This window comes from Rhineura floridana, chromosome 6, assembly GCF_030035675.1.
Source record: "Rhineura floridana isolate rRhiFlo1 chromosome 6, rRhiFlo1.hap2, whole genome shotgun sequence".
NCBI lineage: Eukaryota > Metazoa > Chordata > Lepidosauria > Squamata > Rhineuridae > Rhineura > Rhineura floridana.
Genome location: NC_084485.1, coordinates 101,618,807 through 101,635,687, shown reverse-complemented (window position 1 = coordinate 101,635,687; position 16,881 = coordinate 101,618,807). Strand labels below are relative to the sequence as shown.

At 42.4% G+C, this 16,881-nt stretch overlaps 1 long non-coding RNA gene across 1 annotated transcript; it reads right to left on the bottom strand.

Moving 5' to 3' along the window:
* Nucleotides 1-5,113: 5,113 nt before the first annotated feature.
* Nucleotides 5,114-10,752, bottom strand: LOC133386744 (uncharacterized). The gene is made up of 3 exons (XR_009763261.1): nt 10,663-10,752; nt 8,733-8,843; nt 5,114-5,304 (listed from the first exon to the last, which is right to left on the bottom strand). It is a non-coding gene; the product is annotated as an uncharacterized LOC133386744 (long non-coding RNA).
* Nucleotides 10,753-16,881: the final 6,129 nt, after the last annotated feature.

The window sequence follows — 16,881 nt, the reverse complement described above, 5'->3', positions numbered from 1 at the left end:
ATTGGCCAGGCTGGATTCTTTTGCTTTCGGTCAGTTGGCAGACAAGCAATGGACAGCTGCCTCCCCTCATACACACACTTTTGCCCCTCTCTCCCCATCTTTTCATCCATTTTTGAAAGTTCCAGATTTAGATAAATAAGACTGCAATGTACACACTTACCTGGGTGAGTAAGGGATATTCAACCCCACGGAACATACTTCAGAGTAGACAGGCACAGGATTGCATTGTAAATTTTTGTGCTGGGCCCTGCCCCTAAATCCACTAGAAGTCACTTTTTATATTATTGTAAAACAGCAGTGGGGAATCTGTGGCCCTCCAGATGTTGCTGACTCCAACTCCCATCAGTCACAGTCACTGTGGCCAATTGTCAGGAATGTGTCTGGAAACAAGGTGGTAAAAATATTGCTTTAAATTAACTTCTTGGGTGCAACTTGGGTCTACCATAACCTGCTCAGGTTCCATCCCTGGATCCAACCTACTGGATATTTTCCAGGATTCGCCCAACTACCAGATTTTTTTTTTAATGCAAGCATTAGTATTTACTATGTAGGGAGGGAAATTAAGACAAGACCATGCTGGGAACTCTAGTGCAAGGTGCTCTCTCTTCTCCCTCCAAGAAATAATGGCTTTGAGGCTGCAGATGTGGCAAGAAGGATGCCCTGGCCTCTGATCTTGAACAAAAGACTAAGGGCCACAGTGGTGGCTGTACCAGTCTTATCTGTAATACTATCCAAGCAAGACCACCAGTAATGGAAAATCAGCTTGGAAATAAATGCTTGTTTACAGCTCACCATGTTGCTCCATCACTGTCAAGCTCTCTGTTCATTATCTTTTCCTCCATACACCTTTCCATGGGTGTCTTGTTTTTTTAGTTTAGCCTGCAGGTCAGGTTTGTATCTATTTTTTTTAAATTTATGTGAGAAATTTTGAGACATAATATCCTGAAGAGACCCTCCCTGGACCCAGAAAATCTTAATAATTATAGGCCGGTAGCAAATGTTCCATTCCTGGGAAAGGTCCTTGAGTGAGGGTGGCAGGCCAGCTCCAGACACTCTTGGATGAGACCAATTATCTGGATCCATTTCAGTCGGGTTTCAGGCCTGATTTTGGCACAGAAACAGCCTTGGTCACCCTGTTTGATGACCTCTGTCAGGAGAGAGACAGGGGGAGTGTGACTCTGTTGATTCTCCTTGATCTCTCAGCGGCTTTCAATACCATCGACCATGGTATCCTTCTGGGACGACTGGCTGAGTTGGGAGTGGGAGGGATTGCATGGCAGTGGTTCCGCTCCTACTTGGCAGGTCGGCTCCAGAAGGTGGTGCTTGGGCAACATTGCTCGGCACCCTGGACTCTCCAGTATGGGGTTCTGCAGGGGTCAGTTTTGTCCCCCATGCTGTTCAACATCTACATGAAACCGTTGGGTGTGGTCATTCAGAGCTTTGACTGATGATGACATGCAGCTCTATTTCTCCTTTTCATCTTCTTCAGGTGAGGCTGTCAATGTGTTGAACCGGTGCCTGACTGCGACAGTGAACTGGATGAGGGCTAATAAACTGAGGCTCAATCCAGAAAAGACTGAGATGCTGCTAGTGGGTGGTTCTTCTGACCGGATGGTGGATGTCCAACCTGTCCTGGATGGGGTTGCACTCCCCCTCAAGGAGCAGGTTCGTAGCTTGGGGGTTCTCCTAGAACCATCTCTGTCACTTGAGGCTCAGGTAGCCTCGGTGGCACGGAGTGCCTTCTACCAACTTCGGTTGGTGGCCCAACTACGTCTCTATCTGGACAGGGATAACCTGGCTTCAGTTGTCCATGCTCTGGTAACCTCCAAGTTAGATTACTGCAATGCACTCTACGTGGGGCTGCCTTTGAAGACGGTTCGGAAACTGCAGCTTGTGCAAAATGCAGTGGCCAGATTGGTAACAGGGACCAGACAGTTCAAACATATAAAACCGATTCTGGCTCGCTTGCATTGGCTGCCTGTATGTTTCCAAGCTCGATTCAAGGTGCTGGTTTTAACCTCTAAAGCCTTACATGGCTTAGGACCACAATACCTGATGGAATGCCTCTCCTGACATGAACCCACCTGTACACTACGCTCAACATACAAGGCCCTCCTCCGGGTGCCAACTCGAAGGGAAGCTGGGAGTCTGGCAACAAGGGAGAGGGCCTTCTCAGTGGTGCCCCCCAAATTATGGAATGATGATTCTGACGAAGTGCGCCTGGTGCCAACACTGTTATCCTTTTGGCTCCAGGTCAAAACTTTCCTCTTCTCCCAGGCATTTTAGCATGTGTTTTTAAATTGTTTTTAAAAAATTTTAAATTGTGTTTTTAAATGGTTTTTTGTGTTTTAAAAATTTGTATATTTGTTTTTATTGTTTTTAATTGCTGTAAACTGCCCAGAGAGCTTCGGCTGTGGGGGGGTATATAAATGTAATGAATAAATAAATAAATGAATAAATAATATATCTGAAAAGCAGAATAAAATAGTCAAACAAGCAAAACAAATAGCAGGACTTGCCAGTGAGCCATATCGGGTATGGGACTTCTTCCTTATCCTCTTAAGAACTATTAAAAGTTCTCCAGTTTTCTAGTTGCTGACTGGGGCCTAATCTGTCAGTGCAAGTCTGCATCGTCTGATCTGGAAATCCCCTTTCCCAGTGTGTCAGATGTGGTGTGGGAAATGTACTTTGCTCCTGCTCAGAGGCACTCTTTTTTAGTGGGACAAAAAAGGGGCAAGGGTATAGCTAGTGGGAAACCACTGACAAGTTTGTGCCATTGATATTTACAATATCTGAAGCTTTTAAAAAAAATGTCGAAGTAATCTCAGAAAAGAGGCAAGTTTGTTGTACGTTGAAAAGAAATAGCCCTTTGGTGTATCCATTGGTCCTTCAACAACATTGCTAATTGGATGAAATATATTGTGGCACAGTGGTTAGAGAGTCAGTGTGTAGTGGTTAGAGTGCTGGACTACGATTTGGGAGACCCAGGTTCAAATCCCCACTCAGCCATGAAGTTTACTAGGTGACCTTGGGCCAGTCATAGTCTCTCAGTCTAACCTTCCTCACAGGGTTGTTGTGGGGATTAAACTATGGAGGGAGGAGAACCATGTATGCCCTCTTGGAGGAAAGGTGGAATATAAACATAATAATAAATAATTTTTAAAAACATGGCAAAAGATGAAATATCTTTCTTCAGTATTGTAGAAGACATGGTCTTTCACCTAATAATTGTTATGGGTTGTTATTGTCATCTTGTTGAATAATGAAGCAATTAACTAATATATATGTAAATACAGTTTTGACTTGAGGAAGATAATTGAATATATTTGCGTATGAATTTGCCTATGGATTTTGATGGAAGGGTCTCTGTTTCCTTGGTTGAAGTTTGTTTCTTTGTTTGGCTTTCTGCTTTTGAAGCGTGTATTTTGCTGTATATTAATAAATAAAAATATGGCAAATCCTTTTTCTAAATATCTTCTAATTAGATAGTATAGAATGTCTACTGCTCTCCTTAGAGAGAGTGGTATCTGATGTTACTACATGAATCCTGAAGCCCTCAGCAGAGTCTCCATAGTACACTTACACAAATAAGATATGTCTTATAATACAATGTTCCATGATTATGATATTATTGAGGCCATGTTAGGCTTCATTGGACCCATCTGTTATGAACCAATGGACAATATTCCCTTCCACATACTGTTCTCTGACCAAGGAATTGCACACTTCCCACCAGGCAGAATATAACACAGAGAGAGAGGAAGAGAGAGAGAAAGATTCATCACAGCTATAATGCATTAAGATGGAATTAATTAGCTCTCCTTCTTCAAAGTATAACAGTATCAGTGCCACACATGTCAACCATGATTATATCTGTGGGATGCAATTATGGATGCTGAAATTTATAGTTGACATGAAATCAGATGGCAGCTCTCAATGTGGCCTTGCCTAATTCTCAGACCTGATACAGCCTCCTTTCTAGCGTACCTCAGGACTTGATCTGTGCTCATTTTATACATATATTATACAAAATCATCAGCAGTGGTACAGGTAACTTTAGACTTAATGGTCTGGGGGGGGCGGAGAAAGAAGGGTCCTTTTTGGATAATACAGTGCTTCACTTTAAGATGTGGTATGCTAGCCCCTGCTGCATTTGGGGACCCTTCTGCTGATTCTGCTGAATGGGGCCCTGTATATCTGCCCTAAAGTCCTGCCCTGACAGCTCCATGGAACTCAATGCTACTGGCTATTTCTAGCCTCTGAGTGGCCTTCATGAACTTTCTTCCAACTGTGGGAAAGGAGAAAGGGACCTCCCTGACCTGCATGTAAACTGGGGTCATGGTCTCCTGTGGTATATTTCCTCCATCCTATAATCCTGCCTCCACACATATGCCTCTTCTGTTAACCTGCCCTCTTGGTGAGAGACTAATAGTAGCAAGATTTTAGCCAGCTACTTTTTTATTTTTAGCATTTCAGACAGCTCTTACAGCTATAAATATACATAGAAGCGATACAAGAACCAGTATACTGCTTAAAGATACAATACAATCCCATGATGCAACAGCAACTTTGACTGCTATTTTGTTGAGGACGTGCAAGTAAGAGGTTTGGTAAAACTGCATAATTATCCTTCAAGCTGTGGAAGGATGGATGGGATTTTACTTTGTGCACAGCCTTTAATAATTATCCAACATTAAATCTTATTTGAGTCAATTTCCAGCACTGCAAGGGACTTTAGGCATTTTGTGCTGTAAGGAGGAATTGTTTCAATTTGGCATCAATCATTTGTTGGCCTCCATAATTTTATGTCTTTACAAAGGCAGAAATGAGTTCCACACAAAGGTTTATTATGGAATCAGTGTTGCTCATACACTGAAGTTTTTCACACTGTTCATCATCATCATCATCATCAAATTTTTAAAAAAGGTTTTTAATGTTTTGTTTTAAGGTATTTGAAGGTCTGTTTTTATGATGTTTTAAAGTGTTTCTAGCATTTTTGTTTGCCACCCTGGGCTCCTGCTGGGAGGAAGGGCAGGATATAAATCAAATAATAAATAAATAAAATACCAGCCCATAGTTTTTCCAAAACATTTAATCCAATTTCCCCTGTATAATCCATAGTCACTGCTGTTGTGGAAGCTTGCTAGCACTTTCTGGACCACTGGACATGGTACTGAAACAGCCTTGGTCGCTCTGGTAGATGATATGAGGAGGGCATTAGACAGGGGAGAATTCACCTTTCTTGTCCTCCTGGATCTCTCAGCGGCTTCTGATACCGTCGACCACGGTATCCTGTTAGATCACCTGGGGGGATTAGGAATAGGAGGCACTGTTTTACAGTGGTTCCGTTCCTTTCTCTCTGACAGGCATCAACAGGTAGCATTGGGAGATGAGGTTTCAGACCCTTGGCCCCTCACTTGTGGAGTACCACAGAGTTCTATCCTCTCTCCCATGCTATTTAACATCTATGTAAAACCGCTGGGAGCTATCATCAGGGGTTTTGGGCTGCGGTGTCACCAATATGCTGATGACACGCAGCTCTATCTCTCCTTTAAATCTTCACCGGAGTTGGCTGTAGAGACCTTGTCCAAGTGCCTGGAATCCGTGAGTGGGTGGATGGGAAGAAACAGGCTGAAGCTCAATCCTGATAAGACCGAGGTGCTACTTGTGGGTGACAGGGGAAGGTTGGGTGTTGCTGACCTGAATCTTAATGGGGTAAAATTGCCCCTGAAGGATCAGGTCCGCAGCCTCGGGGTTGTTCTTGATTCCAAGCTGTCCATGGAGGCTCAGATTTCGGCAGTGAGCCGGGCAGCTTGGTATCAACTGCACCTCATACGGAGGTTGCAACCCTACCTTCCTATTCATCAGCTCCCACTGGTGGTACATGCCCTGGTCACCTCTCGATTAGACTACTGCAATGCGCTCTATGTGGGGTTACCCTTGGAAACGGTCCGGAAACTACAACTGGTGCAGAATGCGGCGGCATGCCTGCTTACAAACAGCCGCCGCCGTGATCACATCACGCCGGTGTTATTTCATCTACATTGGCTTCCAGTTGTTTTCCGGGCCCAATTCAAGGTGTTGGTCTTAACCTTTAAATCCCTATACGGTCTCGGCCCAGTTTACCTGAAGGAGCACCTCCAGTACCACCAACTAAGCCGCCCAACCAGATCAGCCACACAGGGCCTTCTCTCCGTCCCACCAACGAAAACAGCTAGGTTGGTGGGGACTAGAGAGAGGGCATTCTCAGTGGCGGCCCCCACTCTCTGGAACTCCCTCCCGTTCGATCTTCGCCATGCCCCTTCCCTAGATACATTTCGCCGAGCCTTAAAAACATGGCTCTTTGGACAGACCTTTGGGGTCCCCGGGGTGGGCTAATTTCTTTATATTGTTTTAAAATTGTCTATTGATGGCCCTGTACTGCCGCTGTTCAAAATGGTTATTGTTGACTGCGCTGTATTTTATTATGTATTGTATTATTATGTATTGTTGAATTTAATGTTGTACGTCGCCTAGAGTGGTTTCGGCCAGATAGGCGACTCAAAAATTAAATTTATTATTATTATTATTATTTCTTTTTTGGTAGATGGTCTGTCACCTGTATGGTGATATTTCAGTAGGTGGTTCCTATTGCCACACCCCTCCTTCTGTTTGCTCTTCACCTGAGCAGAACCTAGCCATTTTGTTTCTGGCAGCCCAAACAATATGAGTTCTATTTCCACTAATTGCCACATGCCGTAGCAGTGGAGGCTGGCCCATTATGGCAAAAGGGGCAGTGCCCCACCATTCTCAGTCTGCCCTTACCCAGTCCCCAACTGCCTGCCTTCTTACTTATATCCTGTCTAGGGGACGTCTCTGGCTATCAGATTCCTTCTTCTTAGTCTCAATGTTGCCCCTTTTGGAACTCAGGAAGGAGGAGGATAGGGACAAAACAAGAATTAGTTGTCTCTTCCTGTCATTGGCTCTGGCTCCAATTGGCCTCCCTGGCTTTTGCCCCACGATTTCTAATTGTCACCAGCTACCACTGTTTCTTTAGCCACATCCCAGTTTGAATAATCCCATTTGGAGAAGCTGCTCTCTCACGATCTCAAGATGTGTGGAGGAATAACTTGGAAAGTATAATCATAGTCAAGAAGAATTTAACCCTCATGCAGAAATGTGGGGCATTTTTTGGCCCCAGGTGCACTTTTCATTGTGCAGCTTACACATAAGTAGACCTACAGGGATGTCCTCCTAGGACATTGTCACAAATCTTAATCTGTACAATGTCTGTAAATTTCAGCCAGTTACCACTTACTGTTATGCTCAGAATAGGTAAAGTGACCTGAGGGCCCGTAGGGGAGGGGGAAGGAGGAGGGAAGGGAGGGAAGGGGAGGAATAGGGAGAAGGGGAGGAAGGATAGGGGTAGGGAGGAAGTGGACGGGAGAGAGGAGAGGGGGTAGGGGGAGAGGGGAGGAGATTGGGTGGGTGGGCACTGGGCAGAGGGAAAGGCCCTTTCCTTTCCAAAAGGAAAACGTTAACAGTATCATTATTTTTCAGGGTTATCTCACTTTTTTATTCTACAGCAGACGCATGTAGTCTCCCACTCAAATTTAAACCAAACCTGTCCCTGGCCACATCCATACCAGACATTTATTTCACTTCAAACTATCATGGCTTTCCCCAAAGAAGCATGAAAAGTGTAGTTTGTGAAGGGTGCTGAGAGTTGTTAGGAGACCTCACAGAGCTATAATCACCAGAAGAGGGGTTGACTGTTAAAACACTGTGGCCCATGGGGCTCTGTCATGGGAATAGGAGTCTCCTAACAACTCTCAGTACCCTTTACAAACTACACTTCCCAGGATTCTTTGGGGGAAGCCATGACTGTTTAAAGTGGAATAAATGTCTGGCATGGGTGTGGACCCCAATTAGCCAAGCCAAACCATGGTTAGCCTGGCTTTTAGAACACTGACAGTTGGTTCTTTCTCAGCATACCTGTGCTATCATAAACTATCATAAATGTAAAATTTCTTAAATTAATTAAAAATCAGCATGCATTTTTTTTTTACTTTTAAACTGCAAAAGATGAAGGTCAGGTTATGGGGCAAGTTCAGTAATAGGATTATAGGTTCTTTGTGAGCATGGCTGATTTTTATTTAATTTCAACAAATTACGAGAGCACTGACAGAAAAACATCCAACAGGGGTCTGGATTACTCTTGTTTTAGACTTTGAACTCTGAATTATCTCTGAGTGTTTTGTGTATCACCATGAAAATTTAGACGGTTGTTAAGCAAGTGTTTCTGAGTTCAGGACTGTAAGTTTTGTAAGGCTTTGTTCTGAAATGAGCTTATAGGAAGCATCAGAATAACATGGGGAGTATTTTCAATTTAACATGGCGGAATGTGAAAAATCCATGCTGGCTATAGAATACAGTCACTCTTGTGTCTGTATAATGCTGTGATCCTATACAGTATTTTAATACCAAATTATATATTCAAACTGAAATGACAGAGGAATGAAGTTGTGTCATTGAATTGCATTATAATGCCTCATGATCATTCAGAACTAATGAAGCCTCCAGGAGTCCTATATGATAAATTTAAGTTTTTAGTTGAGGTCCCAAATAATTTAGTTAGGTAGTTCATTACATTTCTTAGACTCCTATTTCTAAAAAAAGATTCAAGGCATTTTACAAGAGATTAAAACATACAGAAATTAAGAACAAGGCAATGACCTTAAAATCATTCTGACCTTTTTCAGCAGCAATCGACCAACAATTCTTACTTCATGAATGTTGGGTGGCACCTAAGATATCCATTCGCCAAGCACATCCATGAGAGCTTGTGTGCCAGAGTGGTAGATCTGCCAATGACATATATCAACCAAAGTCACTTTTTAGCCACAGTTCTCCTTGACTGATCTTTGACAAGTGAAGACTGCTGCCTATGGCCACAGGAGGCCCAAGACATTTTGTTGTCTGAGACGTTTTGCTGCTAACTCTGATCCTCCTTGCCCCCTCAGATCAATAAGGAGAACAAACAATCCAGACCACTATGCTATCTGTCTTCTCTTTCCATGGAGGCAGGACGAAGGAGGACCAGCCAGTCAGGACTGCCACGTCCCTCCTTTCATTTGCCACCTGAGGTGGATATCTCACTTTGCCTTATGCAGGGCTGTAGGGGGTACACATATAGTGGGCCCTAAGCCCAAGATGGAGGCATAGACTCTTAGTTTTCTCTCTTTTTTTACTTTTTAAACTTTTAAAACTTTTTTTAAAAAGTAAGTCAATGGGACATCCATTAAAAAAGCTCGAAACCAAAATGTGGAGACTGTATTCTAAGGCAGATACAGAGAAGTTGTTGCTAAAGATGCTTAATCACTGTTTCTTAGCAATCAGAGGAAGAAATTCTGACTACTCCCTAGAGATATGAAGGACCAGAGAAAAGTGGGAAAATTCAGGAAAATAACTCCCCCCCAGGTTGTTCTGGTTTCTCCCCCCAATTTTTTCAGAAAAAAACCCAGAAAGCTTTAGGGAAAAATGAAACAACAGCATTTGTTCTGGTTCCATGTCCTGCAAAACAAAACATCATCAGCTTTTAAGAACATTGTGATCTGTTCCATGGAACCAGATATAATCTGGAATGCAAAATGTCTGTTGTGCTTTGTGGAGCTACTTTGTCTTGGAATATGGAAACATTATCCAGAATAAGAGATTTCTGGCAATCTTATTCAGCACTATTTAGGATTACTTCTTGAGCCTAGCTTCACTTCCCCAATTTATAATATTAATTTAAAATGTGATGCAAGTTTTCTTGGAAAACTAAAAGAAGCAATAAATGATGTACTCATAGAATTTATGCAGACAAATCAAGCAATGTGTACCACAGTTGGATTATCCCCTTATCACAATACTGATACAAGCTGTTAATACTGTTAGAACTATAGCTTGTGGGAAGCCACAGGATGGTAGATGGGGAAGAGGAATGCAGCTCATGCAGCTCCAGGACTTTTTCAGAGCAGAAGTTATGACATCATCTGCCAGAGGTCAGAGTGGTATGCATGGGTATGGGGCACCCCATTTTCTCCTGACCCCCAATGTGGTGTCTTTCAGATATTTTGGACTGCAAGTTCCATCAGCTCCAACAGTATGGCCCGTGGTCAAGGATGATGGAACTGTAGCCTGAAACATCCGGGGGGCACCAGGTTGAGGAAGGATGTGCATCTACTGCTGCTCTTTGGGTGGGTGTGCGTGTACAATATATACTACATATATTGCATGTGCGCAAACACACACACAAACACACACGCCCCTAGCTGCCTGCATTTTTTTTAATTTTCCCTGAGGGCATGTCTATGGACTCTCCCTGGAGGTGTGGCCATGGGGCCTGTCATGAAAACCTCCTGGCACTTCAACATTTACTGTACACCTCTGGCGAAGCAGGTTTGCATGCTCTACTACAGCAATGTGGGAAAGGGAGGGGTACATCTGCAAATACTTGGACCCACCTCATGACACATGTCCCAGTGCTACAATTAAAGGATGCACGGCACATGTGGAGGTGCCTGTCTCCCTTACACAGAGTGACACTGGTAGAACCCCAAATACCATGTATTGTAAAGTGACTCTGAGCGGAGAGATGAGCTCAGATAAGCTTTCCTCAAAAGTCTAATTTAACCTCACCTCTGTAGGATGAGTGGTGGTGCCCCCTCTCCATTTTCTGCTGCTGCTTGCTGAAGGCTTGAGCTGTTTATCCTGCAGCCATTGGGACTGCTGCAGACAGCCTTTCTTCCTCTTGTGAAAAGTTAATCATTTAATAATAACCCTGGCAGAGTTCGGCAGAGCTCTTCGTTTGCCAGCAGCTCTCTTCTCTTCCACACTCCTTCCCACCCTGCTGTGACACTTCAGACAAAGCAGCTGGCCTTTATTACTCGTTGAATCAAATGTTTGTGAGAAGTGGCACAGAAACGTCTCATTTGCTTGCTTCTCTCTCTCCTTTTCGCCCCATTTTCCTTTAAGAGTAGTTCTTATATAAAAGTAGCTTTAGATCACTGTGATGAAAGGTGCTATTAAGTGAAAATTAATCTGAATGGAACGTATAATGAATGCAAACCTTACACTGCCCTCCTGTCCTGCCCCACAAAAAAGCTGGCCCTTTTACATAGGAGCACATCAACAACAGAAGGAAGATCACTTCCAAGCCACGCTCAAATCAGAAGCCCGGAGACACATAGTTCCTAGAGGAAGATATGTGCTTGTTGCAATAGAGACAGATACTAAGACGCTAGCTGTGGAATTTAGCTGAAGCTTTCACCAGAACGTCAATAGGATGCTAATTAGAAGTTAGTTCTTGATTTAAGACATGTACACTGGCTGATGTTTGCTCCTTTCATCATACCTACAGTGCTCTTAGCGTGGGCATTTATATATTTCTGTGCATCATGGGGGAGGAAGGTAAAAGAGGAAATAGATTTGCATCACATTATAATGTATATGTATTTAGAAATCATTACTATAAGCTGAAAAACACAAGTCACCATAACAGGAAAGACTATGACTTGGAGACCTGTGCGCCTGCTCAGTCTGCTGTCCAAGTGATAACTGTTGATGGGCAACTTCAAGGTCCCTGCTCTTCTGTCTTATTGCTCTGCATATTTGGACTAGACAGCCCTCTGGATAGAGGATTCCTTCAAATACAGGACCATCCTCGGATAGCCCTTCAGATTAGCGCACTATCATCTGAACAGTAAGATTTGGCCATCCCAAATGTCATGTCTAGCTTTGTTCACATAACTGGGGATAGGCATTCTATAATACATAGATCTAACATAGGTGAAGGCACAGCTTAAACAATAGACAAAGCCCATGGCTGGTTCACCAGAACGTCAGGTTAGACAGCCAGCCCCTCTGATTACAGACCAAAGTACTCCTCTCTCTTTCTTAGTCTCTCTTCTCACAGAGACCCATAGATTACATCAGCTGTGAGGAGGGAAGGTGTGCCCCCTTTCTCTGAGCCTGGTGGTTTTTTATTTGACTATTCAGAACATTCTAAAATGATTCTGTATCGAAAAAACAACTGTCTAACATTTAGCTCCTATGGAAACATAACATGGGGTCTCCTTAAGAAAAGGATTTGTCTGGCAGCTTTGTCACCCAGGCTGTCAAAGAACATTTGCAGGCATTCTGTTCCCATTAACCTTTTTCTGTCACAGCCCCCAAACTAATTGCCACTCCATATACATGGGTGCAGGAGGGAGAAGAGGTGTTGTAAGCAGCAGGGGTCAAATGGCATTGGAATGCAAGTAGTACACTCTGAGACCGTTCAAGTTAATTCAGGTCAATTCAAAATAAACACAGTAGCAATTCACAAGCTGGGAGGTTTTCACTTGAGCTGCATACATATTTCCAGTGGAGATCCCACTGCCTCCCCCCTCCCCCCCCACATCATCTTCAAGATCAGGAGAAACAGTATACACTGGCAACATTGACTGGTAGTGACATCTCCCCGTCTCCTCCCCAAGTGCTCTTAGTTGATTCTGTTTTTGAAAGGGGAGGGAGTGGGGACAGAGGTACATTTAATTGAAAACGGCATGTTAAAATGTGGGCTGACCCCTGGACCACAAGGAAGGAAGAAGCCTGAGGACCACATCAACTCTTGAAATAGTGACATGTCAGTCAATCCACTTCATGGTGAATCAAGCTAGATGTTGGACTTACCTCTGGAAAACCTGCTATAGAAGTCCATGTGTATGTCACTTTAAAAAATGAGTACATTTTTTATTTATTTACGATGTATCTCATAGAAAGATTTAAGTGTATATTATGAACACTGCTAATTGCCTCTCTTATAACTGATAATAGTGTGGCAGGCATTTTGTATGCTATAAGTATAAGCATTAGGCGGCATTCCATTAAATTCTTTGTAATCTTATTCACTGAACTCAGAATCCATTGATCGATCCTTGTTCTCAGATTACCATTTGGATGGAACAGCCAGTTAGATCTCTTTTTATCAGCGTTTCTTCACAGGTTTGGTGTTTTGCTTATATTTAGGGGAAAATGAACATTTATATCCAGCTGTACTTTGGCTGTGCCTTTCATACCGTATCTTCCAAATGTTTCTGTTTAATAGGAATTTTAGAGTTTATTAGCTAGGTACTATTAATTTCCTAGCTATAGGTCATGGGTTTTGTATTTTGCATTATCTCCTTATGTGTATGGAGTAACTACTATGTACCGTATGCATACAGAATGTGACACTGGAGTTTAATTGCCAACTGTATCAGTTCTTGCTGGCTTCACACTCTGAGTGACTTGAGAAGAGGATCTCATTTATTTTACTAGTGTGTACTGGGGGCATATTTGAATTTAAATATGTTAAGCATTGGGATAGTGATATGTTGTATGATAGTAAAATATTTTATTACTTCTAAAGAAGAATGTGTGCATGCTGACATGGAAAACTAAGGTTGCTATGTCTCCAGTTTTTGCCCAGAGACTCCAGTTTGGGGGGGTCCTCTCCAGGTCTCCTGGCGAGTCATCTTAATCTCAGGACTCTTGGCTTTCATTTTTTTACAAAAATTTAAGTTTCTAAGTGGTCTGGTTCAAAAGATATAAACCAAAATGTCACCCCCCCAAACTTCTGTTAGTACCAGCTGCTCTAATTCCCACCCTTTCAGGCTTTTAGCCAATAAGTGAAGTCAGGGTTGTGATTGACAAGATTTGTTGCCCCCCCCCCCGGCAAGAGCTAAACCCCATTTCAAGTTCTGAGAACCATTTCCTTTTCCTGCTTGTATCACATCAGGAATTCAGTAAATATATAGTTTTCAGCAGCATAAAGAGTACTTTCTCTGTACAAGATTGGGACTTGCTTCTGAGTAAACATCCATAGGATTGCATTACAACAGAAGATCACAGCAGGATCTTTGTAGGCATACACAACAAACAATTTTTAGTAATGATAATAAAAGTACACATGCAAGTTTTTTAATTGCAAAAATTGCATATTATATATTTTATTTTTCAAATAATTTTTGAACAGATTTTTTTTATGTGTACATGCTGCAGTGTTATACTTTTCTAATTACGAAGTCAAACAAGTTTAAATTTTACTGGACTGTTGAAAAGGGCAGTTTATTTGCCTTATTCATAACCTATTTTGAAAATCTTCCCAATATGAAGCTTTTCTGAAAGTAAAGTTGCAATACTAATTCCACATACCTAGGATTTAACCCTATTGAATTCAGTAGGACGTAATTTTGAGTAGACATGGTTAGGATTGTGCTGAAAACCAATGGGACTTCTCAGTGAACATAAAAAAGAATTGTTGTAAATCTTTCCCCCTCCAGTCCTTGTTTTTTTAAGCAGTTAGGTAGGCCTTACGAGGTGCCACTGCTTTTATTTGGCAGGAACTAATACTTAAAAAAAAAATGTTCTGCAGTGGCCAACTGATTTTGACAATAAACTATTATATGGGGTGTATGTATTTTTACATCTCCAGTGTGTGTGTATATGAAATATTTCCAACAACCCTATGAAGTAGGGTTGGAAACCAAGGCAGCTCACAACAAGAAATAAAGATATTTAACAACTTAAAGTGGCATAATTCTGAATTTTGGATTGGCTGAGTGAAGTTTCTTATCACTGAATTGCAGCCCTGTGCATGCTTCCCTGTCTGCATAAGCTCCATTGAATACATTGGGATTTGCTTCTGAGTAATGCATAGGATTGCACATATTTACAGGTTGTGTAAATAATAAACATATTTCACATTCAGGTACCATCTTGTCCCCCATGCTGTTTAACATCTATATGAAACCCTTGGGAGCAGTCATCAGGAGCTTTGGGGCGAGGTGTCAGCAGTATGCTGATGATACCCAGCTCTATTTTTCCGTAACATCTGAATCGGGAGAGGCCATGCAAGCCCTCAACTGCTGCCTGGACTCGGTGGTGGGCTGGATGAGGGCCAATAAACTGAGTCTGAATCCTAGCAAGACGAAGATGTTGTGGGTTGGTAGTTCCCAAGTTCGGATAATTGGTCAGTTGCCTGCTCTGGATGGGGTCGTACTCCCTCTGAAAGAGCAGGTCCATAGCCTGGGGGTGCTCCTGGATACATCTTTGTCGCTAGAGGCCCAGGTGACCCCAGTGGCTAGGAGTGCTTCTTACCAGATTCGGCTGGTGAGACAGCTGCGGCGGTTTCTGGGCTGGGATAGCCTGACCACTGTTGTCCACGCACTGGTAACCTCTAGGCTGGATTACTGTAATGCGCTCTATGTGGGGCTGCCCTTGAGGTTGGTCCGGAAGCTGCAGCTGGTGCAAAATGTGGCAGCGAAACTGCTCACTGGAGCAGGGTATAACCAACATGTCACTCCGCTGGTGAAAGAATTCCACTGGCTGCCCATTTGCTACCGGGCCAAGTTCAAGGTTCTAGTTTTGGCATACAAAGCCTTATACAGCTCAGAACCAGGATACCTGAAAGACCATCTTACCCCTTATATCCCCAGTCGATCACTGCACTCTGCAGGTGAGGGCCTCCTGCAGATACCATCTTATCAGGAGGTTCGTTCTGCACAATATAGGAAATGGACCTTTAGTGTGGCGGCACCTACCCAGTGGAATTCCCTCCCATTGAATATTAGGCAGGCACCATCTCTGCTATCTTTTTGGCTCCTTTTGAAGACTTTCCTCTTTCAACAAGCCTTTTAAGTTGAGACCTATCCCTGTCTGCATCTGTGTCAGAATTCTTTAATATGTTTTTTTAATAATGTTTTTAACCCCTTTTTAAGGTTGCTTTTAAAAAATGTTTTTAATGCTGTTTTGTTTTAATGTATTTTAAGATCTATTTTTATGAAGTTCTAAAGTGTTTTAGTGCTTTGTTTGCTGTCCTGGGCTCCTGCTGGGAGGAAGGGCAGGATACAAATTGAATTAAAAAAAAAGAAATATTTCTTCATACTGTGTCTTGATATGCATCTGATTTCACATTATGGTTGTAAATTATTATTTCCTCTACATTTTAAGTGTACCTTTCTTCCTTGGAGTGCTCATGGTCCCCCTTGTTATTTTCACTCTGAGGGGCAGATTAGGCTGAGAGATGGTGCGTAGCCCATTGTCACCCAGTAAACTTTGTAGCTTATTTCCATTTTAAAATGTAATTAAAATTATTTCTATGCAGGCAGTTTATGAAGTAAGGCAGATCCACACAATACATTTAAAGCACATCCAACTTGCAATTAAAGTGCATGACTTCTCCCAAAGAATCCTGGGAAGTGTAGTTTCCCCCTCACAGTTAGAGTTCCTACAACCATAACAAACTAGAGTTCCCATGATTCTGTGGTGGGATTTATGTACTTCAAATGTATGTTGAATGTGCTTTAAACGCATGGTGTGGATCTGCCCCAGTATGCTGTGCATTCATTAGTGAATTGAAAATAATGTTAAAATATACTTTTTTAAACAGGGGAAGGGCTGTAGCTCAGTTGCAGGGCATATGCTTCGCATGCAAAGGTCCAAAATTCAATCTCTGGAAGAGACTATTGCCTGGAATCCTGGACAGCCAGTGCTAGTCCATGTCATCAGTACTGAGCTAGATGGTACCAAATGGCCAGAGTTGGTATAAGGCAGAGTCCTTTGTGCCTAAAAGAGGAAAGAGTCCCAAGGGCCACAGTGACTCCAAAATTTATTTATGTATTTTATTTACAACATTTATGTACCGCTTTATTGTAAAAAAAATCCCTCAAAGCAGTTCATAGAAGGAATCAAAACAATAAAATTATTGGCAAAACCAGTTAAAGACAGGTATTTAAAAACATTCAAAATAATAAAACCAACAATGAGTTAAAATGGATGTAAAACAATAGTTTCTACATGCCTGGGTAGGCTTGCCTTTTAAAGGTGCTTTTAAGG